This window comes from Saimiri boliviensis, chromosome 6, assembly GCF_048565385.1.
Source record: "Saimiri boliviensis isolate mSaiBol1 chromosome 6, mSaiBol1.pri, whole genome shotgun sequence".
Classification (NCBI taxonomy): domain Eukaryota; kingdom Metazoa; phylum Chordata; class Mammalia; order Primates; family Cebidae; genus Saimiri; species Saimiri boliviensis.
Window position 1 is genome coordinate 83,038,662 of NC_133454.1, and position 26,970 is coordinate 83,065,631.

Consider the following 26,970-nt stretch of genomic DNA (forward strand, 5'->3'; position numbering starts at 1 on the left):
GAAACAGTCAAGACTGCAGGGAAGGGCTAGGGCTGCTGAGCTGGCTGAGCTTCCCTGGGGGAAGGCACTGGGCCATCTCCATCCAGCAGCAGTTGGCCCACAGCTGGCAGGGCAGGCTCAGGTGTGGCTCTTGAAGATGGCTGCTTGGTATTTTGAAGACAGTTCCCAGGGCATGCCTTTATCTGTTGAGCTCCTTTAATGTGGCAGGCAGCCTGTGTTCTAGATGCTGGCTGATGACCAAGGCTGACTGGCCTTGGCTGTCATGGGACTTACATTTTAGTGGGGGAGAGAGAGAGAGGGAGAGAGAGAGGATTAACAGGGAAATCAATAAAGAAGAAAATTACACATTGTAAGAACAGCTACAGAGGAGGTTACAGGTGCCTATTTGACAAGGAGTGGGAGGGCAAGAGTTGGGATAGGAACCTACATCCCTGATTGCAAAGTCTGGTTCCTTTTTCATCCTCTGGGCTTTCTGGTGGGAAGGGAAGAGGTGGAGGAGACCCCCTGGGAGGGCTAAGCTTCTCTCCTTCAGCCAATCTGGGCCAGCCTGGGGCCTTCAGTTGGAGAGCAAAAGCTGAGGGTGTAAGCTAGGGACTGGCTGTCTTGGTCACTCCAGTTTCCCATGTATGGACTGCCCCAGGTAAATAGCCATCTTTTTTAAAGAACAAGGAGCCAGTGTGCATACAGGAGTCCAGATTTATGCATGCTGCAACTTTGTCTGAAGGCAAGCTTATATTTTCTCTCCTGTTATTTTCAACTTTTAATGATGTACCAACATCTCAGTGCCCCTCCAGTGAGGATATTGGGCTGGGGTTTTCAGGGAACTATTTTTAATTAACTCCTTCTTGCTTCCCTATCACGCAGCCACCCCCAGTCCCTTTCATGGTGGTTCAGTCTGGCCTTGGCATGCAGTAAGAGTATTTTTGCCTTGCTGTTTGCCTTTCTGAAACTCTTGATTACCAGCACTCACAGGACCTTTCTGCATCACTGTCTGCTTGGCTTTGGACTACCTGGATGAGCTTGGTGTCAGGCAAACTATGTGGTTTCCCTGAGCATCCTTGTTGAGTCTTCCTTTGTACTTCTTTGTCAGGTCTAGAGGCTTGGCCATTTGTCCTGCTCTTTTGTCTTCTCCTCTGGGAACCCTCAGGACCCTCACTCCATGGAGACTTAGCACCCTTCCTCCTGCAAACATTAGCGATGGGCTTTCCCAGCCCTTTCCCCTGTCCCTGTCTTCCTTTTCAAAGAACAAAACCTTTGAAGCTTGTCTCTCACCTGTCTGTTGCAGTATGGAAATCTGCAAGTTGTTTGCCTCCTGAGGAGGTCTGGGGAATCACTTGGCTTTCAGAACTTTCCTCACTCCTCTCCCATCCACAGATTGATTTTAACCAGAGAGTAGTCATTCATGCAGTGGTTCCAGGCCCACTAGGAAGACTCCTTCCAGGCCCACTAGGAAGATTCTTTGTTATAAATTCTGTTTTCTTGGGAAAGGGGAGCTTATTAGTATCTCATTCTGTTGGTTGCTGTTACCCTCCTTTAAAAATGTACATGCATGTGTGTACCTACATGTTCATATATTTCACTTGTGAATGTGGCCCTCAGAGGACCTGGATTTAAATCCTGGGAGTGGTAATGACCCTTTGAGAAATGTATACTTTTTGTTCCAAATATTCTCTGGCTCAAATTTGTGAAGTTTTGTTTCGGACTTAGGTTTATAGTTTTTCCCAGCTTCCAAGATAAGTTTAGGGCTCACTGTAATCGGCATGTAGAGGAGAATATGGCCATCAGCTTTGTCCCTTCAATTCACAGTCAGACTCAGTGGGGAGCCGTTCCTGTCCCACCTTGTACTTGTGGCTCTGTCAGCCTCAGGCAGTGCCTACACTGTCCTCCTGCATGTGACATTGTTGTCAGGAGCTCTTCTGACTTGGGTGCTGCTTGGCCTCAGGGTGCCAGGGCTCCCATGTGGAGTGTGCCTGCTGCAGTTTTTACAGCCCAGGCGTCTCTGCAGCCCTCTTCTTACATAGCCATAGCATGGTAAAGTACATCCAGTTTGCTCTGGAGTAAGCAATTTTGTTAAAAAATACACAAGTGGTCCCTTAATTTGCTTGAATGGCTCCCTTCTCTGGCTTTGGTCTGAATGAGCTATACCTGGCTGGAACCCCCCTGCACCCCTCAGCATGGAGTCACCTCCCTGTGCTAAGGAGGAAAGGAAGAAGTCATTCTTACCTTGGTTTTGAGACAAGAGAAGCCTGGAGAAGGCTGTAGGAATGAGGGGTCGCCCATTTGTCCAGCATCAGTTGAGGGTCTACTGTGTGCCTGGCTTCATAGGAAGCCTCCAGAGTGCTGTGAGCAAGAAAATAATACTTGATTTATGTTTTTAAAGGCTCTTCTGGCTGCATGTGAGCTGGTGGTGAGGAGGACAAGAGTGCAGCAGGGTGATGCGTTAGGAGGCATTCGCTCCTGTCTAGGGAGCAGTGCCAGCTTGGGGGCTGCTGGTGGGTGTTGGCATGAGGGTGGGCAGGCTGCAGACAGGCCTTTGTCTGCTGCCCTTGCCATGTGTTCCCATGTGTCCCCAGGGGAGGTTCTGGCCATCCCAAACCATGTGCCTGCCCTTTCCCAAGTGTGCTAGACCCTGCCAAGCTCCTGCTCCATGGTCTAGGTTGTTCATTCCATGTGGAGTGCCTTCTTCCCCTTGCTTCCCATCCTAGCTGAGTGACTTTGGGCAACTAACAAGATCTCTCTTGAGCCCAATCTCTTATTCTGTGAAAGAGTGCCCATGGAACCTACTGCATGGGACTGTGAGGATAAGACTAGTTGAGTATGGTGATTGCAGTAGCCTCCAAAGCTGTCTCCTGCTTCCAGTTTCATCCTGCTACTGTGCATTCTTTGCACAGTGATCCTGTGACTGAGGGTCAGATCAAGGCAGGCCTCTGCTCAGAACCCTCTCCACAGTAGCTTCCTGTCCCAGTCAGGGGAAAAGCCAAATCTTAGCATGGCCCTCAAAGCTTCCTGGTAATTCTGACCTCATCTCCCACCCCAGGGCCATGGTGTATGGCTGATCATGCTGTGTTCTGCACAGCTCATTGTGGAGCGTGTAAGTGGCACCTCTTCCCTCTCCAGCTTATGCACTGCACGACATGTGCAGCTGTACATGCTGCTCCTACCTGCCCCTCTCTAGCTCCGCTCCAGCCACAGTGGAATCCGTGTTGTTCTTCAAACACACCAGGCGTGCTTCCTGTTTAAGCTCTTCCCACTGCCTGCTCCTTTGGCCTGGAACATTCTTCCCCCAGAGGTGTGTATGGCTAGTTAGCTTACCTTTTTCAGGTCTTTTTACAAATGTCACCCTAATTAAAATATCATTGCTCCTGAGATGTTCCCTCTTTCTCTTTCTGCTTTATTTTTTCTTCTAGCACTTATCACCATCTAATGTATTAGACACTTTCCTTATTTATTTGTTTTTTTGTTTTTTTCTCAACAGAACATAAGCTTGATGCAGGCAGGCACCAGTGTTATTTTTGTTCACTGCTGTATCCCCAGTGCCTAGATTGGTGCCAGGCAGTAGGGGCTCAGTGATGCATGAGTGAATGAGTTTGAATTCACACGGGTAAAGTGTTGGGTACAGTACTCAGCACACAGGAAGCACCAATACATGATTTGCCAGTATTTTTATTGTTTTTGTGAATTGTTCAGGCCCTGGCTCAAATGTGGCTTTCTCTGAGCCTTTCTGCATTTCCTTCTCAGGCTGAATTAAATCATCACCACTTCTGTTCTGCATTCCTCTTCACTTTGCCTTCTCTCTCTCTGCTCGGCATTTATCGCACTGCAGTAGTGGGGCTTATCTCACACTTTTTCCTGTTCGAATCTGAATTCCTGTGGGGCAAAGACTGGCTTGTTCAGATTTGTATCTCAGTCGGTCTGTGCCCCCAGCTGGCATGTGGTTGGAGCTTAGGAAGTGCTTGCTGCTGGCAGCTGTGGCAAGTGGAAAGAGCTCTTTAATCCATCAGGACTCTTACAAGGGGGCCTGGCACCAGCGTCACTGCCAGCTGATGTTTGTGCCCTCTCCCAAGAGGTGTTAAGGGAGAGCTTGACAACCAATTAAATGACAGTCTCCAGTGGTATATTTAGAGCAAATTTTGGAGAGAGGAGTCCCTTGGATGACAGCATCTGGGTGACCTGATGGTTTCACACGTAGGAGTCTGGCTTTTTGGCTACTCAGGCTTTGAGAGATTGGGGTCATTCAAGGGAGTCAGTGTAAGACCCATGTGTTTGGAGGTGGCTGGGGAGAAGGGGCACAGGGGAAAAGGCTTGAGCTGGCCGTGAGGGATCTGGGTTGAAGGGAGTATGGCTTCTGGGGGTGGCAGAAGGAACAGGAAAGCTGCCCCTGCCATACCTGGGGAGCGGTGAGTGCCTTGGGCGGCATGGTAGGTGGTTTGGGGCCATGTGCAGGAGGGCTGTAATGTCAGGGCAATGACTTTGGCCTCTTGTATTTGGCAGAAGGGTTCCACACTGGGGATTGTGGTGGGGTGAGAGAAAGGGCACTGGGATAGAAGCTCTGGAGTTATTTTCTCTTCCAGAGATGAAGTTGTCTTACAGACCTGCATGTGGCATGCAGAGCCTATGCTCTCAGGTACCTTCAGGGGCGGTACAGTTTCAACTGAATCAACAGAGGGCAAGGGACTGAGGAGTCCAAGGCCTTGGCTGAGGTGCCCAGTTTCTTGGTTCACTTTCTATACCTGCTAGGTTGGTTAGCAGCAAGTGAGCAAATCCCTCCTGCCTTAGCCTCAGAGACTTGGGAAGGGCTGGGCCTTCAGGTGAGAGCCTGGTGGCCACATTGGAGAGGACCACGCTTAACATTGAGTGTCCGAGGGGGATGAAAGTTGTTTGCTCATCCAGAGATGGATTCATTCTGCAAACGTAGGGAGAGTTCCCTTCCCATTCCTCTTGGCTGCTTGGGGATGGAATTCCTGAACTGACCTTGGCTTTCCCCTGATCTTAGCCTTTACGTTGCACTGTGGCCTCTTTACTCTTAACATTACGCCCCAGCCCTTTTCCATGGGCCCCTGGTCTTCCCTATGGCCATCTAAGATGGCTGCATAATATTCTATCAAGAGAATGTTTTCAGTAAGCCATGAGCTTGTTATGGAGCATTTAAATTGCTTCTAATTTTTGCTCTTTCAGCTAATGCTACATTAAGTCATCTCTGTGTATTATGGAATCATTTCATTAGTTGGCATTTGTCTAACTAATGGCAATGGCCCAAGATTTAATAGAGAATCAGAATTTCTTGTTTCAAGAAGAATGTCATGAGGATATATAAAAAATTTACTTCAAATGCTAGAAATCATCTTTGTTGGGGTTTTCATGAATGAAGAAGCAGGGAAACAGTAACGTGAAATTAGTCGTAAGTGAAAGCCTGTGTGTATACAAGTAACTTGTGACTTGTTTGTTCCTGAGTGTGGAGGGGAGCCAATAAATCCTTGGAAGGAGCAATCTACCTGCACAAATCAAAGAGATCTGTAGTCCTGCGTCGGATGATTTGATTAAAACATAACAAAATGAAATAAACAGTGATTTCTTCTGAAGGATATTTTTAGAAATGCCCTATAGCAATAAAAAGTAAATAAGATTTCTGAGAAAAAACATGTCTCCTTAATTGCGAGTGAGCCTCTCTGGAAGCGCCGTTTAGTAGTAGAAGCAGGTTGTAGACTTGCTGAAAGGATTTGATTTTTTGGTCATTAGGAAATAACTAGAATGAAATTGACAAACAGCACTGACTTGGACCCCAGTCCTGTTTTGAGCCCGAGGTCTGTGTTGGCTTTGGAGTGATGGGGAAGGCTTCCTCTCACTTGCTGATTTGTTGTTGATTTTATTGTTTCAGTCTCTGGTAGCTTATTAGGTAGAACTGGGCTGTAAGCTTTGCAAGTGTTTACACTATATAAGGTTGCAAGAAATAAAACTTTAGGGAGAAAGTACCCAATGCACCCCTGTTTCCGAGAAGCTTATGACCAGAGAGTGGGAAGGATAAAGCAAGGTTAAAACCAACGGTTATTCAAGGGAGATTAAGAAGAGGTCCCTGGGAGAAGTCAGCTCTATCCTTTTAGAGAAGGGAGAAATTCCACCTCACTGCTGGCAGGGTGGGGCTGAGGGGCAGGAGAATAAAGAAAGATTTTATGGAACTAGTTGCTTTTGCCAACACCTTGAAGGACAGGCTGAAATGGAGGTTGGACATTCCCAGCAAAGGTAAAAGGCCTGAGTAGAGGAGATGGAGATGGAAGGACATAAGGCAGTGTTTGGGATTTGGCTGAAGCATTGGGTGCCTGTAGTAATGGTCATAGTAGCACTTTATGGAGAGTATCAGGTGCCAGGCATGGTTCTAAGAGCTTTATAGGTAGTAACTCACTTAATCCATGCAGTGAACCAAATGTGGTACTGGTATTTTATCTCCATTTTACAGATGAGGAAGCTGAGATATATAGCAAGGAATTAATTGCCCAAGATCACACTGCTGTGGAGCCAAGATCAAACCAAGTTCATCTGGCTCCAGGCTCTGTGCTTCTGACCATGAAGCTGTCCCGCCTCTGATGTGGGGAAAGAACCGTCACTAGAACCAGAAAGATGGACAGATGCTGTATGTTTAGTCTTGGATCATCAACCTTCAGGAATGCAGAGGTGGAAAAGAGACCAGAGATGGCGATGAGGGAGACTGGGGAGGTGAGAATGGGAGGAGGGTTTGGTGAGAGCCATGAGTGGCCACGGGAAGACAGAGCTTTAAGGAGGAGTTTGTCAGTGAGGCCCAGGGCTGCAGAGAATCTCAGGAGGAGAGACCTGAGGAATAGGTCTGGGCCAAGGAGAAAGCTGTGAGGGCCTGGGGAGAGGGGCAGCAGGTGATCCAGGCTGGAGCTGCTGTGGGGTCCTGTCCTGGCTGCAGGGTGCTGTGTTCCTGGGGGATCATCGCTGTTGATGAGTACCACTATCCCTGTCCCCTTATCTGTAGAAAGAGGTGAGTGTGACAGAGGGGGCAGGTGAGAGCTGGCGCTGCTAATTTGGCAAACCTGGTGGCTTTTCCACAGCCTAATGATTTTTGAAAGCTGTTTGCTATGCTGAGGCACAAGTGTGACTTCCCCCATCTAAATGCTGTGCAATCGCTATTTTCCCTGGAAAATTGGACCCATGTGGGCTCTGTGTGTGGTTTATTTGAGTTCCATTTTTATAGCCTTATTACCTTGTCCCCATGATGCAAGAGGCCTCTCTCTTCTTGAGCTTTGCTGTGAAAATTGTTTCTTAAAAGGCACAAAGTGATCTCTCGTCATCTGGGTGGTGCTCGCTCCACAAGCAGCACTTTTCTGTAGACTCCGCACACACTTGTCATCGCCCCTGCCCCCACTTGGCAGGTTCCTCTGATGGTTGGCAATTTACTGAGAACTTTTAGGCAGCTCTTTAATCTCACTGCCTAGGTGTTTGCCTCGATTTGTTCCGGAAGAGTTTGTGCATGTAAATAACCATTCAGCCTCTTCCTCTCTGAGATGTTGCCCTGCCACTGACTGTGCTAGGGCCTGAAACCCAGTCTTGTCCTCTGGCCTCAAGCAGATTAACAATAGCAGTTCCCTTTACAGAGCCTGGGCAGTTACCACACACTAAGCTGAGGGATTTATGTTGGTGATCTTAATTATTCCCAATTTCTTTGAGGTAGGTACTGTTACTTCCCCCATTTTACAGGTACCCATTTTACAGATAAAGAAAATGAACCTTAAAGGGGTAGAGTAACTTACCCCAGGTCACACAACTAGTAGATGGCAGAGCTGGGCCTCAGCTGGGCCTTTTCTTACCTTGGAGTCCATGTGTTCTATTCATTCATTCATTGGCAACAAATGATTGTCTGCAACGGGCTGAGAACTGTTGTAGACCCAGGGTGTACAGCAAAGGCAAAAAAGGAAAAACTCTCATCTTCAGCTTAGATTCTAACTTTGGGGGGAGATAGAGATAATATAATAAATGAAATATATATTATAATATATATATATATTATGCTGTGTGGTAATGAGGACTGTGGAGAAAAATAAAGCAAGTAGGTCAGATGGAAGTGGGAGGATTTTTTTTTTTTTTTTGAGATGGAGTTTCGCTCTTGTTACCCAGGCTGGAGTGCAATGGCGCGATCTCGGCTCACCGCATCCTCCGCCTCCTGGGTTCAAGCAAAAAGCCTCCTGCCTCAGCCTCCCGAGTAGCTGGGATTACCAGCATGCGCCACCATGCCCAGCTAATTTTTGTATTTTTAGTAGAGACGGGGTTTCACCGTGTTGACCAGGATGGTCTTGATCTCTTGATCTCGTGAGCCACCCGCCTCAGCCTCCCAAAGTGCTGGGATTATATGTGTGAGCCACCGCGCCCGGCCCGGAAGTGGGAGGATTTTAAATAGAGTGGTCAAAGAAGGCCTCACTGAAAGGACAACAAATTGTTAGGTTAACAAACAAACCTGCAAATCTCAGTGTAGCAACACGACAAACTGCGCTTCTGTGCAGAAAAATTCGAAAATGGCTGCTTCTGGTGAGCAGGCAGGCCTCCTTTCAGTCATCAAGGGACCTAGACTCCTTTTATCTTGTGTCTCTGCCTTCTTAAAGGGCCTTAGCCTCCTTTCTATTCAACTTCTGGAGCATTAGGGAGAAGAGGGAAGGGTAGTTGGTGAGGAAGGCTTTATGGACCAGTCTGGGGGAAGCATACCTCCCTCCTACCCACTGGCCGGAATTCAGTCACATCTGTATTCCTGACTGCAAGGGAGGCTGGGAAAGGAAGTCTAGCCATGTTCCCCCTAAAAAAGGAAGTGGGTTCTGGTGAACTCATGGCATGGTGTGGGTCACAGTGAATGAGGTGAAGAAGTGAACTATGTGTTTGGCTGGAGGAAAAGCATTTTATGAAAAAGGAATAGCAAGACAAAGGCTGCTAGTGTAGCTGGAATGGAGTGGGGAGGAGAGGAGGAGAGTGGGAGCAGGTGAGGGCACGGAATCGTGGGGGCCAGGTCACTGAGGTCACTGTAAGGATTTGGTTGCCTTGGAATGGCAAGCAGAGCTAGGACATGGTGTTGAAGGAGGAATGGCAGGATCTGAGGCCCGTCTCACAGGGCTCACTCTGGCTGCTGTTGCTGTGTTGAGAGTGGACTGAGGGAGCAAGGGGGATGCAGGTAAGAAGTTGGCATTTGGGGGTGTTATCCAGGTGTGTGACAGGAAGGGCTGGCCCTGAGCCACGGGGGTAGAGGTGGGGAGAAGCCGTTAGATTTGAGTTCTGTTCTGAAGGTGGGCCAGCAAGTTTTGCTGTAGGATTGGTAGTGGAGCATGAGAGGAAGAAAGGAGCCAAGATTATTCCGAGGTTTTTGGCTTTGCATATTGAGTATTAGTCTCACTTCCTACCCTCAAAAGCAAGAGGGGAAATTTTTTGGAAAAAGATATCTGAGCATTCTCTGGGCCCTGACTTGTCCTACATAACCTCTTCTACTCTGCGGTACTTTCTTCGGCACAGATGGGCAATTCTCACTCATGACTAAGCTGTCAGACACGGGGAGGGCACCGGAGTCCTTCCTAGCACACAACAGAGGTGAGGCAGCGCTGGGAATTGTCTCACTTCATCTGGGGTCTTTGGGCCAAACCTTGGGACCCGTTTAGAGTGACATGGGAGAGAATGAGTGTGCACTCTAGGTGGGTGAGGTGCCTACCGGGGGCCACTTTCAGTGCTTGCCATCTGCAGACACTGGTGACGCCCTGCTGAAGGGTAACAACCCACATGTGTTTGAGAGTGGGAGCGGAAACTGTTTCCCACATACTTCCTTGGCAATCATGACCTGCCAAGGCTGAAACTGGAGATGGGACTTTTTAATAGACCGTGATCTCACTAGGAGCATATGGGGAAGAAAGTTCATCGGGGAGATGGCAGGGAATGAGCTGTGAAAACAAATAGTGCACACCTACTAGATGCTGTGTCCCTGCTAGGTATTTTATTTTATTGAAGAGCAAAACAATATTTCATCCCTGTTTTCATGGCACAGGACCTCAAGTGGCTAAGCCATACAATGGTTAGTTGAGAGAATTTATAGTTATTTCTTTTTTTTCTTTAAACCGTTGCCTATTAAAAGCAATGGGGTTGAGGCTTTGATTTTTATGGTGAAAATGCCAGCCCAGCAGAATTTTAGATATCCCAGCATGTGTTAATGAATTGAGTAGGTTATTTTTCCATCCATTTTACAATGATTGCCAATTACAGTGATTGCGAATGTGGTTGTATTTTTAATTTTGGTATCCATGTGTTTATTGCTAGTATATAGAAATCCAATTGATTTTTGCATTTTTATCTTGTATCCTGCACGTTTGCTAAACTTACTAATTAGTCATAGAATTTTTTTTGTTTGTTTATTCCTCAGGATTTTCTGCATAGACAATCATATCACCTGCAAATAGGGATTGTTTCATTTCATCTTTTCCATTCTGTATGTTTTTTATTTCCTTTTGTTGCCTGATTGTGGTGGCTGGGACTTTTAGTCCTATGGTGAACAAGAGCGGTGAGAGTGCACGTCTTCACCTTGTTCCTAGCCTTGGGACAAGCATCAGCCTTTCACCATTAAGTGTAAGGTCAGCTGTGGGTTTGTTGTAGATACCGCTTGCACTTTGCTGGTATGGTTGTGAGTAGGACTCTGGGTTTTCTTTGTGTGTGGTATTTGGCTGAAATAGAGTGGTTATTATCTCCAAGTTTTCTGTCTTGATAGAGGGAGATTTGTTGGGGCATTTTCTCTTTGTGCTCCTTGGCGTTTTTGGGTTACTGGTCTCCTTAGTTCTAAGTCTGAGCTATATGCAGAAAAGGAAATGCAGGAAGCTCACCACTGCGTTGTTTCTTGGGTCCTGAGGTCCCTAGCTGGTCTACCTTCTTCAACCTGCCCTTTGGAGTCTTCTTATAGTCATCTAGCCTAGAATGCCAAGGGCTTTTCATTGTTCTTAGCAGGTAGAATTGGGGAAAGTGCACCTGCTCCATCCTGTTGGGAGTGGAAGTGGTTGGGGGAAATTGGAGCATATAGGTCGGGGCTAGTTTAGATGCAAGGGCTGCATACTGTAGGTGCAGGAGGGCCGTGGAGGCTCAGCCCTGACAGCAGCGGGAGGGGAATGGGAAGAGGGGGAGTGGAGAGAGCCCAGGTGGCTGCCGTCTGTGTCCAAGCAGGAGGTCTTGAGGTCCTGGCCGTGACAGTAGAACTGCAGCAGAAAGGAAGGACAGGAAGGTCCATGAGGACAATGAGGAAGTACAAGGAGAGCAAGTTGGTCTAAGTTTTCTAGCTTGAGCAGCTAGCTAGCTCTGAGATTGCAGAGACAGAGGGAGAGGTCTAAGCGTGGCAGAGGGGTGTATTCTAGGCATTTTAGAGCAGATCTGGAAGACAGGACTAACTGCGCTTCCCTTCAGGGAAGGCTCCACAGGGAAGTCTGGCTGCTGGGTAAAAATCCAGGGAGTGTGCATTCTGGGCAGAGGAAACAACGTGGGAAAAGGCACAGAAAACGGCATGAGGGGCCTGTTGGGAGTCCAGCTAGCTGAGGCACAAGTGGGTAGTTACTGGTTCCATGAATGGGAAGGATGCCGTAGGTGCGCGCAAAAGGAAGAGGTTCTGGAATGCGAGTTGATGCTGCCAGTGGTCCAGTTGGCTACTTGCCTTCTGTTCCTTGTGTGTTGGCATCAGACTTCTCTACTGCAGAGAGGCTGCCCTGCCTGAGGGGGCACAGCTGCCAGCAGCCCCAGTTTACAATCCCAGCAAAGGGGGGAGAGCCTTTCTCTCCAGCTAGGTATCAGTTTGAGGGAAAGGCTGTGAGTGGCCCCGCTTGGTGATGTGCCTGCCTTTGGACCTGTCACTGTTGTAAGGGAGTGGAGAGTTCTAATCTGGGCCGGATCGTCTGCACCCCTGTGGGGCAACTGGAGTCTTTTAAAGGAGAAGGCAGAAAAATGCATCTGGGGAAGATAAAAAAGACTGTTTACCACAGTTTACTATAATAGATTTTGAAGAATATATAGTATGGCAGTGCAGGAGCTCTTCGTAGAGGTTTAAGCAGGGGACTTGATCAAAGTTAGGTTTTAGTAAAATCATTCTGGACACTATGGAGTTGTGGTTCCAAGTGAGTGACAAGAGGTGGGGAGACTGATTAGGAGGCCACTACTGTAGCTCCAAGGAGCACTGATGAGGCCTGAGCTAGCTTAGAGTCCTGACTCACTTTACTTTTACTTCATATCCAGCCACAGCATCAGTGAGGTGGAGGACAGGGATAGAGTCTTAAGAGACGTTGGACAGGCGAGACTTGGTGGCCAGCTGGAGGCAGGGAGAAGGGGGTCTTACGGATTCCCTACTGCCACCAAGGGCATAAAGAATGAGTCTCTGGAAGGCTGGCCTTATCTTTGGAAACGTTATTAAGTGTTGGCATACTGTATTGCTTCTTCAGAAGTGTGAGTGTTGTTGGCTTCTTATGGTATCCAGCTGGAAAAGGAAGCTGATTAATTGCTTTTCCCTCCCTTTAAAGAGCTTCCTTTTTGAGAAATCGGATAATAGGTGATACAGTCAGGACTGCCAGTAGAGAAATAGGTGGGAGAGAGGGGGACACTGGCTTGGAGACTCTCCTGCGCCCACCCTGCCCCGAGGCCTGCGAGTCTGCTTTAAGCACATTCGTCCTTTTGGCATCGTCCTTGCAGGGAAGGCTTTTAAGGGATTTAAGGAAAGAAATGACACAATCTGATTCATGTTGCACCAGATTTCTTCCTCTGTTCAGAATAGACTATGGGTGGAGGTAGAGTGACTACAAGAGTAGCAGCAGGGAAGCAGGGCACCAATTAGGAGGCTGTCACAGCAATCTAGGATGGTGACGGTGGAGGTGGTGAGAAATGGTCGCATTCTGAATACATTTTGAAGGTAAGAACCAGTTTTAGTGAGGATTAGATATGGAGTGAGAGAAAGGAGATGAAAATGACTCCAGATTTCTGGTCTGGGCAGCTGGAAGAACGTTTCCTTAAGCTGAGGTGGATATGACTCTGGAAGGAGCAGGTCAGGGGAAGGTCAGGGTTCTGTGCTGGACATGTTTAAGTTTGAGACAACTACTGTGTCTTACACAAAGCTCCCATCTACTTCTTAACTTGACACAAGCAGTTGGATATACTGGTCAGGAGTTCAGAGGAAGGGTCCGGGCTTGGAGAGAAGTCTGGGTATCATCAGCATAGAGGTGATATGTGTGAATCCAGGAGACTAGTTGAGATTACCAAGGGAGTGACAGAGAAGAGATGAAAACAAGGATTGAACACTCTGACATAAGAGGTGGGAGATAGAAATAAGGGAAAATAAGCAAAGAGAAGGAGCAGCCAGTGAGGTGGGTGGAAAACCAGAAGAGTTGGAGAGAACTGGTGTCAGAATTGCAAGGTGAGGACGGAGACCTGACCAATGGATCTAGCAACATGCAGGACAGGCTAAGTGCACGCCGTTGGACCTAAGCTTAACTTTGCAAATAAGTTGTAGTTCCTTCCTAAAAGGAGAATATAATTGTGCAAAAAAGGATCATTTAAGATGGATTGAAATCAATCTGAGAAAGATGTGAAGATAATACCATAGAAATCCAGCAGAAGGAAACAGTACTTGTGGCTTTTGTGGGGAGGATTGAGTCAGATTCATTCATATCTTCATTCAGTTATGTACTCATTCATTTGGCAAAATCTTATTGGGTGCCAGGAGTTGTGGGGAGGAGGGAAGAGAGGGTTGTTATCTAGTGGGTATGGAGTTTCATTTCTGCAGATGAAAAGAGTTCTGGAGATGGATGGTGGTGGTGGTTGAACAACAATAACGTACTTAATACCATTGAACTGTACACTTAAAAATGGTTAAGACTGTAAATTTCATGTGACATGTATTTATTTTCTCACAATTAAACATGGAGAGAAAAAAACAACAAAGCACTTTTTGGGGCCCTGTCATGAACTTGGTCTGGGATGTGATGTTTGAAATGGACGCCATCTCAGTAGATGGAGGTAACGTGGAGGAAAGTGGAGGAAGACATCTGGCTGAGAGAGGGGGTTGTCTGAGGATTATCAGTCCTGTTTGTCTGGATGGTAGGGTCTGTCAGGGGAAGCCATACAAGCTGAGACTGCAGAGTCAGGCCGGGCCAGTTGGTACAGGCCCAGCATCCTGGGCTGCGAAGTTGAGCCTGTCTTCTTAGATTCTGGGAGCCTCTGATGGTTTCTGCCCAGGGGAGTGTCATTCCAAAGGTATATATTTTGATTAATTTCATGAGTCCTTCCTGTTAAACTGTTGCCTATTAAAAGCGGTGGGGTTGGGGCATTCATTTTTATGGTGAAAATTCCAGCCCAGCAGAAATTTAGATATCCCAGCATGTGTTACTGAATTGAGTAGGTTATTTTTCCATCTATTTTACAAGTATTTACTGAAGACCATCTAAGTACCCATAGTGTTCTAGGCAGTTGCAGGTATGGGGTGGGGTAAATTTACAGGTCTCTTCTCTTGAAAAGCCTACAGTCTAGAGAATCCCCGCTCTCCTTCCTAAACAAGAAGTTATGCCACCACATGCCATGCATTGTCATAGGCATGCTACCAGAGTTCCATGGGTGCTGAGAGGAGAGGGTACCTGGCCTGCCTGGGACACTGTGGAGGCTTCCAGGGAAAAACTGTCCAGTGGATTCGAAGGACAAGCAGGGATTTTCTAGGCAAAGAAGCAGAAATGGGCATCCCAGGAGAATGGTAAATCAAAACGAACTGGGTACTATTAATTTAAAGCTAAACTTTTATTTCATTGGCTTTTAGGTGGTGCTGGCTAGAGTGCATACGTCTGGACCCAAGCTTAACTTTTCCAATGTGGAATCCTGGGCCTTCATTGGTAAGTTTGTTTGATACCTTCTTACCAAATTATGCTATTGAGGATTGATAATTTGAAATGAAAGGCAGGGTAGTTATCATTGGCAGGTTCTCTGTGGAGGTTATCAGCCCTGGACCTGGAGAAGCCTGTAGCACAGGCTGAAGGGGTGCATAGGAAAAGGGAAATCTCACTGTAGCTTTCTGTGGTAGATGCAGAGAGGGAGGCCAGAAGAGGGGAACCAAGAGGTTCAGGGGATGGATGCAGCTGCCCTCATGGAAAGGTGGAGCTTTGGCTGTGTTTTGAAGGGCAAGCTAGATTGAAAAAAGTCCAAGGAAGAGTGAAAGAAGATTTTTGGGGCTTGAGACCATAGAGGTGAGGTGTAAAAAGTGGGCTTAGCAGCAGTTCCACAGGAGCAAAACCTTCATCACCAAAAGGAGTCATAGGCAGGAACTGTGGTGGTATCTGCCGGCATCTGATGATTCTAGTCCATCAGCAAACTTTTTCTGTAGAGGACCAGATGCTAAATATTTTTGGCTTCGTAGGCCATGTGGTCTCTGTCACAGCTACTCCACTCTGATGTGGTAGCATGCAAGCAGCCATAGATAATATGCAAATGAATGGGTGTGGCAGTGTTCCAGTAAAACTTTATTTACAGAAACAGGTGGTGGGCCGGATTTGGCCTGCGGGATGTAGTTTGCCAACTCCTTTTCTAGACCCTAAATGCCCGGCTAAGGCACATAGACTTTATCCTGAAGGCAGTGGGAAGCCATTAAAGTTATTTTGGACAAAGAAGTGAAGTGGCGGAAATGATGTTTACATTTTAGGAATATTCATGGGATAGCTGGACAGGAGGCATAGGTGCCCTTTGGAAGGCAGCTGCCACCATCCAGGCATGAGGTCTTGTGGTGAACAGTAGTGAAAATGGAAGCAAAGGACCAATGGAAGAGGTACTGCAAAGAGAGAACCGATAGCGTTTTCAGTCTTCTTAGACTTTAGAGACAGGAGTCAAAGAGGATGAAATTTTAAACTTGCTTGTTCACAACGGTATTATTGACAGAAATGTTGAGGTAGGGGCTAGAAAGGAGTAGCTGATGCATCTGGTTTTAGATATGTTGAATTCTTGGTAACAGTGGTTCATCCATAGGAAGTGTCCAGCAGAGAATTGGACATGCAGGGCTGAGGCCTGGCCTGAGACGTTTAAGTCTAGAGATGTAGAATGGAAGCCATAGTATTAAATATAGTCTCCCCAGGATGAGCAGTGGGCTGATCTGTGGGGAACATGCATAACTTTGGGATGGAAAGAAGAAGGTGGAAGGGACCCAGAGGCCATGGAGGAGTCCCAGGAAGGGAAGAGAATGGGGCAGCAGAGACCAGGGAGAAGGGATCTGAAGGGAGGCTGGTGAATTTGTGACAAGGTCTTTGCAGATGGCCTTGAGGAATGTAATGTCCCAAGAGGGGAAGGGAAAGGAAGCCAGGTTGCATGGAGTTGGACATAAATGAAAGTTAAAGAATTGTGATGTTATAAAAACAGACCGCTCATAGAAGGTTTAGGTAGTAAAGGAAGGGAGGCACCTAAGATTTAGATACTTGTCGGAATCACCTTTGCTTTAGCAGGGAAAGCATGCTGTGACCAGTTCTCGTTTCCTTCTTTGGAGCCAAGCTGTGTTTGGGAGTTTGTGTGTACCTTGGGCTTGTGATTGTGTTCTTATGCTCCCTTTGAGGTGTGGTGTTCATAACTCTGCCACAACTTGCACCACGGAATGCAGCCCATGTTTGGACCCCTGCCATGAAACAAGATGTGATCTGTTGGGGAAGTTGCATTTGTATAAATTGGAGGAGAAAATAGAGTGGACCAAAAATTGAAATAAATCTTCTTAACTGCAGAATTTATCCAGGTATGGGGACTCGAGGATGATTCCTCCAGTCGTGATTTAATTACGTACCAATTTGCGCTCTGAGTATTTTGAGTGTACCTTCTTTGGTTTGAATTCTAAGTAGTTTTTGACTTGGTTTGTGTGAATCTAGCAGTTAGAGGTCTAGTAATAAAAGCAACAGGTGTAACTAGTTTAGAGCTATGATTTACTGAATACTCATTATATACTAAGTCCAGTGCTAAGTGCTATTGTGTATCATCCCATTTCATCTTTGCAATGACCTGTGATGGGGGAATTACTAATAGTATTCTCATTTCAGCTAGAAATAAGTCATAAAGAGGTTGAGTAACCTATGCAAGGTTACAAGGGCTTTGAACCCGGGTCTGTACAATCCCTGGCCTATGCTGCTTCCTATTTTCTCTCACCTATGTCTGGAATTTTTCGTCCTACTAATGTAGAAGGACTAGAGATAGATTGAGTCCCTCAGGTTAAATATTCAGAGCCTGTAGTGGGTGTTTCCACTTCTTAGGAGTCTATTGAAAGGGCGGAAGAAGTGTGGGAAGTCTGGAAGAGACTAAGGCCAAACCTCAAACACTTACTTTAACTGTTTCCCCAGATAAAATTTAGTTGAAGGCAGCAGCCTTGGGCTTGGAAAGAAAATAGCTCTAGAAAGCATGAGTGTCAGATTCCAGTCCTAGCTCTATGACGATTATAATGTCATTTTTGTTGAAACTCTCAGCATTTTTCTCCAATTACCCCCAACTTCAAGCTCCAAAGGCAGGCCCCTATTTTGTCTTGTTTTTCACTCTATCCCCAGCATTGTAGCACAGAATCTGGCATGTAATACGTTTTTTATTCACTAGTTATTAATTTCTTCACATGAACCAAGGATCTTGGTACAAGGTGCTTAACCTCTCAGGCACTGCTCTTGGCACCATGGTTATAGAAGTGAAACAGTATGCGGTCTCTGCTGTTGTGGCAGACATCTGCATCTGAGGCAGACATCTACATGTGTAAGATGTAGAATGTGACATCAGGTGTGATCTTGCTGTGAAATAAAAGACAGTGAGACAGGGTGGAGGGGGAAAGGCCTGTCCAAGAAGTGAAGTGAGACAGTGAGCCCATAGTGGGTGAAATCCATAAAAGTCCTTTTGTGGTGACTACAGATTGTCGGCAGTGCTGTCAACACGTTGTTTTAATTATTTTGCTTGGCTGTTATTGCTAATGCCCAGCTGACTGCTCCCTGCAGCGAGGACAGGTCTCACCTTCTTCAGCTCTGATGAGCATGCCTCTCCTGGGTCGGCTCCGGGTTCTTCTCGCTGCTCAGATCCCAGCCTCCACAGCTTGCTCTGCTGGTAATCTGTTCTTTGTCCTTAGCTTCTGGTCTGGCTTGGTCCCTTTAATGTCATCCTTGATGGCCTCCCTAGGTGAGCTTATCCAGCACTCACCTCAGTCTGGAAGACACCTGGGTCTCCATATCCTCCTCCTAGTCCACACTCCTAGTGGTCTGCCCCGAGGGCACCTCAGCTTGTCTGTCCTCTCTGAGTGCCACATGCGTCTTTCTCCCTGTGCTACCTGCTTGGTCCATGCGCCTCAATTGCTTCTGCTTCAGGAGTCTTCCTGGCCATGTCTTTTCCCTCATATTCCCTTGGTTACCATATCCTGAAGAGCTCATCTTCTAATTTGTTGATTCAGTTCTTGTCCATCTCTCCACTCCTGTGTTTAGGACTCGTCATTTCGTTCTATGACAACCTCTTAATCGGTCATCCTGTGTTCACCTTTTTCCTCCCTCACTCCGCTGCTCACACTCCTATCAATATGATATTTCTAACACATTTCTGACCAGAGCTTTCTTCTGCTTAAAACTCTCCAAGAGCTCCTCTATGCTTAGAAAATAAAAGCTAACCTCCTTCAGTGGGGCTGCAGTCTTCTTATCATCTGGCCTCCCCCCGCCCCCTTCTAGGTATTCTTTTTTCCTTAACTCATGTTTCTAACCTCAGCCAAGCTATCAATAGCCGTCACCTCCAGTGCCTTTGCCAGTGCTGGGCCCTCTCCTGGGAATGGCGTGGTCACTGCTCACCCTCACCCTCTAGGGAAATCAGCTCCAGTTTGCCCTCACTCTTCAGGACACCATTCTTCCCTACCCAGCACCTCTCCATGACCTGGAAATGACCTTCCTCCCGGTTCCCAGAACACCCTGCATGTCCTTCTGTCTTGCAAAGCACTTATCAGTGTAACTGTTGATTTACTTATCTGTTATGCTCAGCAATCTGAGCTCCTTAAGGGTGGAGACCATATACACACACACACTCTCTCTCTCTCTCTCTTTCTCTCTCTCTCTCTCTCTCTCTCTCTCTGTTCCAAGTACCAGGGTGGAGACCATACACACACACACACTCTCTCTCTCTCTCTCTCTCTCTCTCTCTCTCTCTCTCTCTCTCTCTCTGTCTCTTTCTCTCTCTCTCTCTCTGTCTTTCTCTCTCTTTCTCTCTGTTCCAAGTACCAGCATAGTTTACCTGGCTCAAGAAGTATTTGTTGAAAGAGTGAGAGGACTGATCTGTTTGTGCAGCCAAGCAACAGATATATGGTGTGATAAAATGTACTTGAAATGGGAGGTTCACTGGCCATTGGGTTTATTGGGGCAGTCTTCCTGTCAGCCCTGAGTGCAGGACAGGTTGTGTTGGGTTTGAGTTTGTGACTGCCTATTGGGTCTCCCAGCATACTGAGACCTCAGCAATGTCTTTTCTCTATATTCTTTGCCCCTGACTTTTAATTTTTTTAGCTCTTGTTGTTGATGGACAAATAATAGCAATTCAAAATGAAAAATTATCAAGGCATTCTCAGGAATGAGGTCTACTGAGCTTGGTCCTGGATGAATTCCAAATATTCTAAATTAGCTAAAGTATCTATTCTTGCCAACCACTGTCTGACAGCCTTCCCCAACCCCGCTTAGTCCAGCGGAGAATGCTTTTCTTGAAGGGTGGGGATACCTAGTGGCCCTTCATAGGGATGCCTGAGGACCTCTTTGTCTTCATTTTAAACCTCATAAAGTCCCCAGTGAATACTGAGGAATCCAACAAATAGGAAGAAGCTCTGACCCCAGGGGTCCCAAGTTGGCGTCTGTACTCTGCATGGGAGCCAGCATAAGGCACCTAGTCAATAGCTCATAAACTCTCATGTTTTCATTCAGGGCCTTAAGCTTGATGCTTGTTGTGTCTTCTTCACTTCCTAACTCTGCCAGAGATCTAAGAAGTTGTGCCAAGAGTGCAGCTTTTATTTGGGGGCTCATAGTCATCTAGGAAAGCTTTTCAGAAGAGAGCCATTCTCAGCACTGAGGTGTCCTGCAGACCAGGGCACACCAGCAGGCTCTTGGAACTGCTTTCCTTGGCTGGAAATGCTTGTGATGCTGCCTCCCCTTGTAGGGACTTTCCATACGCTGTTCCCTCAGCCTGGAATGCATTTTCCTCCTGGTTTGCCTAGTTCATGCCTTTTCACCCTTTGGAACTCAGCTGATTGTCCTGCCTCCTCCTCAGAAGCCTCCCTGACCTCCGTGATAAGAAGGATAGGTCTTGTCCTCACCTTCCCCGTGTCAGCATCTAGCATTTATGGACTGCTTATCTTGTGTCAAGCACTGTCAGAATGCTTCATGGGTAGCCACCTTGTATTAGGGGCTGGGTAGATGTTGGTTGAGGGTCATCATTATCCCAAAGACACTGTGTGAGGAAACTGAGGCTTCAACTCCATTGAGTGGGAGACAGAGTAGGAGTTTATCCCAGATGCCGGACTGTGGGTTTATGCTCTGACCCTTTCTTCTGTCTGCCACCATTCCCTCTGCTCCAGGTCCTTGCATCCTGTCCCTTTTCAGCACTTGCCATGGAGATCATGATCTCTGTTTGTGTGGTTATTTGATGAATGAATGTTTGTTCCCTTGCTGGGCATCCCCAGGATAGCAGGAGTACTTAGGACTCTAGGCAGGTGCTCAGTTGGAGTTGACCGAGAGCCTGTGGCACTGCCCACTCACCCACATTGCCTTCTTGACCCTTGCATCACAGGAGTGTGGGCTAGGACCAGAAAAGAGCCAGCCCTGGCTTCCCCCTTTCTGGAGCTCACGGGGTGTATGCACAGAGTTTGGCCCTCACCCTCGCCTCCATGTTTCTGTATCAGAGCCAGCTGTGCTGAGGAAGCATCTGTGCCTTAAGGTCTGCTTCTTCTGCCCACTCCTTTTGCCCCTCTCTCTACCTTACAACCCCCTTGTTGTCCTTCTTTGTCCCTCTTTAAGGAAACGGGCCCCCTTTGCCTCTCAGGACAGAGGCAGCTGCCCTTCCCCTGGTCCTCTGGACCTGGACACACTCTGAGGATGACTGCCATGGTGGGTTATAATGATCTGTATGCCCTGGCCATTGATGTCTGTGGTGGGGCAGTACTTTGTACAGTCAGGGCTCAGGGCCTTAGAGAAGGCTGAGGGAGAGCCAGAGGTCATTACCTTAAGAGCAGCTGCTCCATGGTGCGGTTTGTGTGTGTGCATGTGTGTGTGGATGTGTGCTCTTTTCATGCACAATGTTTTTATTTGCGTTGTTTATCCCCCTGCTGTATCTCCCTCTCTCAGGAGTCTAACATGGAGCCTTGAATAGTAGATATATCGTAGCTCTTGGCTAAATACATACGTTCTCTTTTCTCAATCTGAAGGCGCCTCCCTTTTCCCCTACCCCTCACTTTGGTACCTCGGCGACTCCACAGGGTTGCTATGACTATCAGGACAGTCTTCCCAGACCTCATTCAGATTGCAGTGATGTCAAAACCCTACCTAGACTCCAGCCAGCTGGGCAGGGGCCTGGGCAGCAGGGGATGCCCAGTTCCCTAGGGCACCTCACCAGACCTCCAGGGCTCTCCAGAGCCAGGCTGGCTGAGCTTCAACTGACTCACACTGTTTTTGACTAGGAAAAATAAAAATTTTTAAATGGTTTCTGACCAAATGGGGAAAGCGGATGTGGGAGAATGCGAAGGGGGACGTTAGCCACACCCTAGGTAGATTTGCCAGCCACAAACTGAGATGGGCTTATAGCACAGCTGGCCTCCAAACACCTCCTTCAAAGGGCATTCAGCATACTGATCTCGGACACTGGACGCCCACCTACTTCGGAACATCAGCTCCATGTCTGTCTAGCGGTGTGACTTAAGGCAAACCCACCAAGCTCCCTAAGCCTCCGTTTTCTCATCTGTAAAATGGGACTGTAATCATTAGAATAACCTTTATAAGGTTCTTGTGAGAGTGGAATGAAAACGTGCTTAGCACTGTGACTGGCATGTGGAAAGCACCAAGTATTTATCCTATTATCATTATTGTTGCTTGTCAAAGTATTGCTAATAATAACAACTATAAGAAGACTTTGGACCAGACATAAAGTCTAAAATGCAGGCTGTGATAAGTAAGGGAGATGGTATATAAGAAAAGTGCTTTGTGAATTGCACATTATGTCCAGATATTATTAGCACAAGTATATCTACTATCATTTTGTCTTTGAAAAAAATGATGGAGCTCAACTTTATGATGTTGAGTCTATGTCCTTGGTCTTTTTGTTTTTCATTTTGGAAAGGGTCTTGTCACATTGGCCTTTATTGGAATCTTGTCCAGTGGATGTACAACCCACATTGGTGACCCTGGGTGTCAAATGCCTGGACAGCACCTGGCAAAGAAGAGCCATTATTTCAGTGGTCACTATTGTTTAACATTTTTATTTACAATACATAATAGGAAGTTTTTAGAGGTTCATTGACAGGAAATTGTGGGCAATGCACTGAGTTATTATCTACTCTAGACCTGAGAAATTTTCCCTCTCAAAGTTTTGTGCCTTGTGTAGCTAAATAAATGTAAATTTGACATAAACAGCTACCATTGTCTTCACAAGTATGTTAGAAATAGTTTCTTAATAGCAACTACTTGACTCTCATGTTTTTTATCTCCATTCTCTCCATTCTATACCATTGCTCTGCCTCTTCCAATCTTTCTGAAAAAAAATTAAGCAAAATTAGCCATTAAAAAAAAAAGTAGATACTTTTAGGCAGAGGTTGAAAACTCTCTACCCCTTGGCTACATCTGGCTTGCAGATGTATTTTGTTCAGCACTCATAGTGTTTTAAGATGTTTAAATTAGTGGCTAACATTTAAAAATGGGTAGATTTTTGCATCAAAATTCAGATTTTCAGCTCTTCATGAAAAATCGAAGGTCTAGCGACCCTGGGCCTGTCTTCCATGTGGCAGTGCAGAAGAGTGGTGTCCCTCCCCTGGGAGCTTGTTTCTCCAGCCTGCCCTGGCTGGACCAGCCTCTCTGTACCTTTCCATGGCCCACTCAGCCCCTGTAGGTAATTGAGTTTGCAGTCTCTGCTTAACATAACCAGTACTCCTTAGATAATGTACATCAATTTTGAATTATTTCCACTAGCAACTGTGACTATAGGTAGGAAGGATATTTTACTTGCTAAGTTGTCATTCTTATGATACCTGAAGTAGCTGTAATAGTATTTTAGGCTCTTTTGGGTTTAGTAGAATTACCTCCTCTCCTCCCTGTGGGATTTCCTCCTTAACAAATTTTAAAAAGTGTTCAGCAAGGCTTATATATCAACATAAAGTGTTAAATAATGCAGGATATAAATTTTGATAGCTACTATTGAAGGGAGGTTGCAAACAAGTGAACTGCTATTCAATAATTTATGATGTTGTAAATTTGAAAAATAAAAAACATTTAGTTTTTGGGTTTTTTTTTTTTTTTTTTGAGACAAAGTTTCACTCTGTCACCCAGGCAGGAGTACAGTGCTGTCATCTTGGCTCACCTCTGCCTCCCAGGTTCAAGCAATTCTCCTGCCTCAGCCTCCCAAATAACTGGAATTACAGGTGCCTGCCACCACACCTGGCTAATTTTTTGTGTTTTTAGTAGAGACTGGGTTTAATCATGTTGGTCAGGCTGGTCTCAAACTCCTCTCTGACCTGGTGATCCACCCGCCTCGGCCTCCCGAAGCACTGAGATTATAGGCGTGAGCCACTCAGCCCGCCCTTTTAAAAATTAGAATAAAATAATTAAATACTTGACCTTTGGCTGAATCTTTGTTGAAATGGGCAAAGAGTTTGAGTTTCTCAGAATTTGAGGCCATTGCCTTCTGCAGTCTTTCCTCTGGTGAGTCTGTGCCTCCTTCTAGCTAGCACACTCCCAGCACTGTGGCCACATGCGGACGGCAGAGAGGAGACTCAGCTTCCAATGGTGGTCACTCTGCTGGGGGGCCCTTGCAAATACCAAAATTTAAAAAAACGATTATTTTATGAGCTTTTAAAAACTTTTTTGTTTTTGATATCACAAAAGTAATAAACATATGATAAATTCAAACAACAATGAAGTGCTTTAACATAACCAACAAAACCTCTGTGACCTCCCTGACCCTTTTCCAACCATTCCCCAAACATAAGCACTTTTGAGAGTTTACTTCTTATACTCCTGGACTTTTGGGTTTGTTTGTTTCTTTGCCCTCAGTCCTGATGACTTTTGTTTCATAAAGATAGACTCTGTACATGGTGTTATGCAACTTTCTTTTTACAGCTGTCAATTATTATGGTTCTTTTTCCAAGTCTATATGTACAGATAAATATACTTGTTACTTTTAAAAGTTGTATTCCATGATATGGAAGTATGTTAAGTAAATTTTATTTTGTGCTGGTAGACACTCAGGTTGTTTCTGATGTTTTGCCATTGCAGCCACTGCTGCTGTGGAAATTTTTGTCCACACCTGTGAACTTTTACATGCGATTTTCTTTGGTATAGATACATAGAAGTGGGACTCTTGGCTTAAATGGTTTGCCGTTTAAAATTTGAATCCATATTGCCAAATTACTCTCCAAAAATGCTGTACCAATTCATGCTCTTCCTAGGAGCATCCCATTATGGCTTTGCTAATCTAGTTTTTACTTAAACATGTATAAGAAGAGTAAACTTAAAAGCTCACAAATAATGAGCCTTATTTAATAAGCTCACAAATAATGAACATAAAAAATTACATGTAGGCCCAGGTATGGTGGCTCACGCCTGTAATCCAAGCACTTTGGAGGCCAAGGTGGGTGGATTACCTGAGGTCGGGAGTTCAAGACCAGCCTGACCAACATGGGGAAACCCCATCTTTAAGAAAAAAAAAAAAATTACATGTTTATCTTAGAAAGGCTTTCCAAAATATATGTCTGTAGATTTAATTATATGATTTTCATGTCTTGACTTTGATGATGGTTATCATCCTGCCAAGTGACAAAATAGTTCCCTAAATATAGTACTCAATTATTAAATAATTAATAAGGATATCAGTTGTGCCAGGTAGCCTTTGGAAGAATTACAGCCAAATCACAGCTTCCTTTTCCACAGCTCTGCCAGGCTGGCTTGTCTTTCCCACCGAGGGCTGAGTCATGAATACTAAGGCCCAGTCAGCATTTGAAGGAGCCTAGTCAGAGAGTGCCAGGACCCAGAGACCTGGGGAGGGAGAGATGGCAGACAAAGTTTTTGCCTACAACGCCCCGGGGCTCTTTCCTTTACTGAACTAGATGAGGAAAGGAAAGGGAAGTGATGGTCCTAGACTTTTGGTGATCACTTTTATTCATAGATTTCTTGTAGGAGTGCTAACAAAGGACAGGTCTGGGAGACAGTCAGACCTGTTAACTCCATGTGAAATTTTGAATTCTCCCTTCCCTAGTTCTCCTCTCTGGCTCTTAGCTGGTATCTGGTGTTTGCAAATGGTTTACCCTTTACTGGCTTCTTAGCACTAACCTCACTTATGAGGCCAAGTAGACTTGATGCTCAGGCCATTTATCCTTCCAGGGTTCTCTCAGTGTCAACAGACCCATGCTGGACATTCTGGCCTAGTGGAAAGAGGCACTTGGAGCCAGACAGACCTGGGTTCAAATCCTGGCATCATCACATTTACTAACAGTGTGACTCTTTGGCTGATGACCTGACCTCTTTGAGCGTCAGTGTTTCTTTTGCAAAGTAGGGACAGTAACTCGTTCCCAGGGATGTTTTGAAGGATATACAAATTGATATTTGACAGATGCCTCTCAAATGTTCAGCACAAAATAAACAGTCTATAGATACGAGTCCTCTCATTTTCCTGCTGAAGAGGGAAAGTTCCTTGGGGATGCTCCAAGCTGATGGCTACTCGTTGAGAATCCTGGAGTGAGAGGAAGGCTACCATGTAAACCCAGAGATGAATCACACACAGTGTGTATTCTCAGGAGCTCAGTATTTGATATGGGAGCCTAACAAGCAAATAGTGTGTTTAGTAATAGGAACTGATTAATAGAGGAATGATTAATTAACCTTCTAGGTGGGGTGGGGTGGGGTGGAAAAGCAGGTGGGGTACTGAAGGTTCAATAGGCGTTTGACAGAGAAGATAGACCATAAATAATTAATATACAGCTGTATCCACTAGAGATAAAGTTACACTTTTTATGTACATGTTAACTTGTTTTGACCCTGCCAATACACTATTATATTCAAATTCAGCTCCTCTCTTTTTGCCTTTCCTTTTCCTTTCAGTCTGCCTCTCCCTGAGCCCTGCCTTGAAATACTCAGCCACTGAAAATTTCTTAAAGATTATTTATTTTTACTGAGAGTTTACAAGAACTTTGGTGTAGCTGGGTTTTTTGCATTCCTTTTTCTACAATAGGTGTAAATTCTTTTGGGTTGCCCAGCAATGAGCAAACCACCAACCACTTGATGTTGACTGTGTGACTCCTATAAACTAAGCACGTGTGCCATCTCACTTAGTCCCCAGAATGTCAGAGCAGCTTTGTGAAATGGGCTTTCCATTCTTTCTTACAGATAAGGAAACTGAGGCTTAGAGAGGTTAATGTACTGAATATTATATGTGTATTGAGTGGGAGAGCCACAGTTCATCTCCAGGGTCTTTTTCTCCGTCTTTGCTGCCTTGCTTGGGGTCCTGCTTACAGTAGGTGGACAGCAGATTTTTGTCTGAACATATGAGAATGCTGCCTGCCACGGGCCAGTCAGTTTGATTTGTGCTGCTGGTTTTGTAACCCACTTGGGGCAGTGACAGCTGCTTAGTTACTTTCCTGCCTGTTAGTGGGGCCCCAGGGTCACGCATCAGTTGTGATTGACAAAAACACAATTTCCCTTTCTTCTCAACTTTTATTTCTAAGGTACTTGTAAGCAGATAGACTGTTAACATTTTATTTTCTGCTTTGTCTCTGCCCTT

General features: G+C 45.9%; 1 protein-coding gene across 3 annotated transcripts in view; it reads left to right on the forward strand.

The window, feature by feature from the left end:
* The window catches only part of BMAL1 (basic helix-loop-helix ARNT like 1), a 111,481-nt gene that overhangs the window by 15,954 nt on the left and 68,557 nt on the right, over positions 1-26,970 (forward strand). For 2 of the 3 annotated variants that reach the window (XM_039470746.2, XM_039470747.2), the window contains exon 2: positions 14,804-14,876. The gene's annotated coding sequence lies outside the window, so the exon portion shown is untranslated. Of the gene's footprint in view, positions 1-14,803; positions 14,877-16,576; positions 16,751-26,970 lie in introns of all 3 variants that reach the window. The other variant, XM_074401108.1, reaches the window with a different exon arrangement.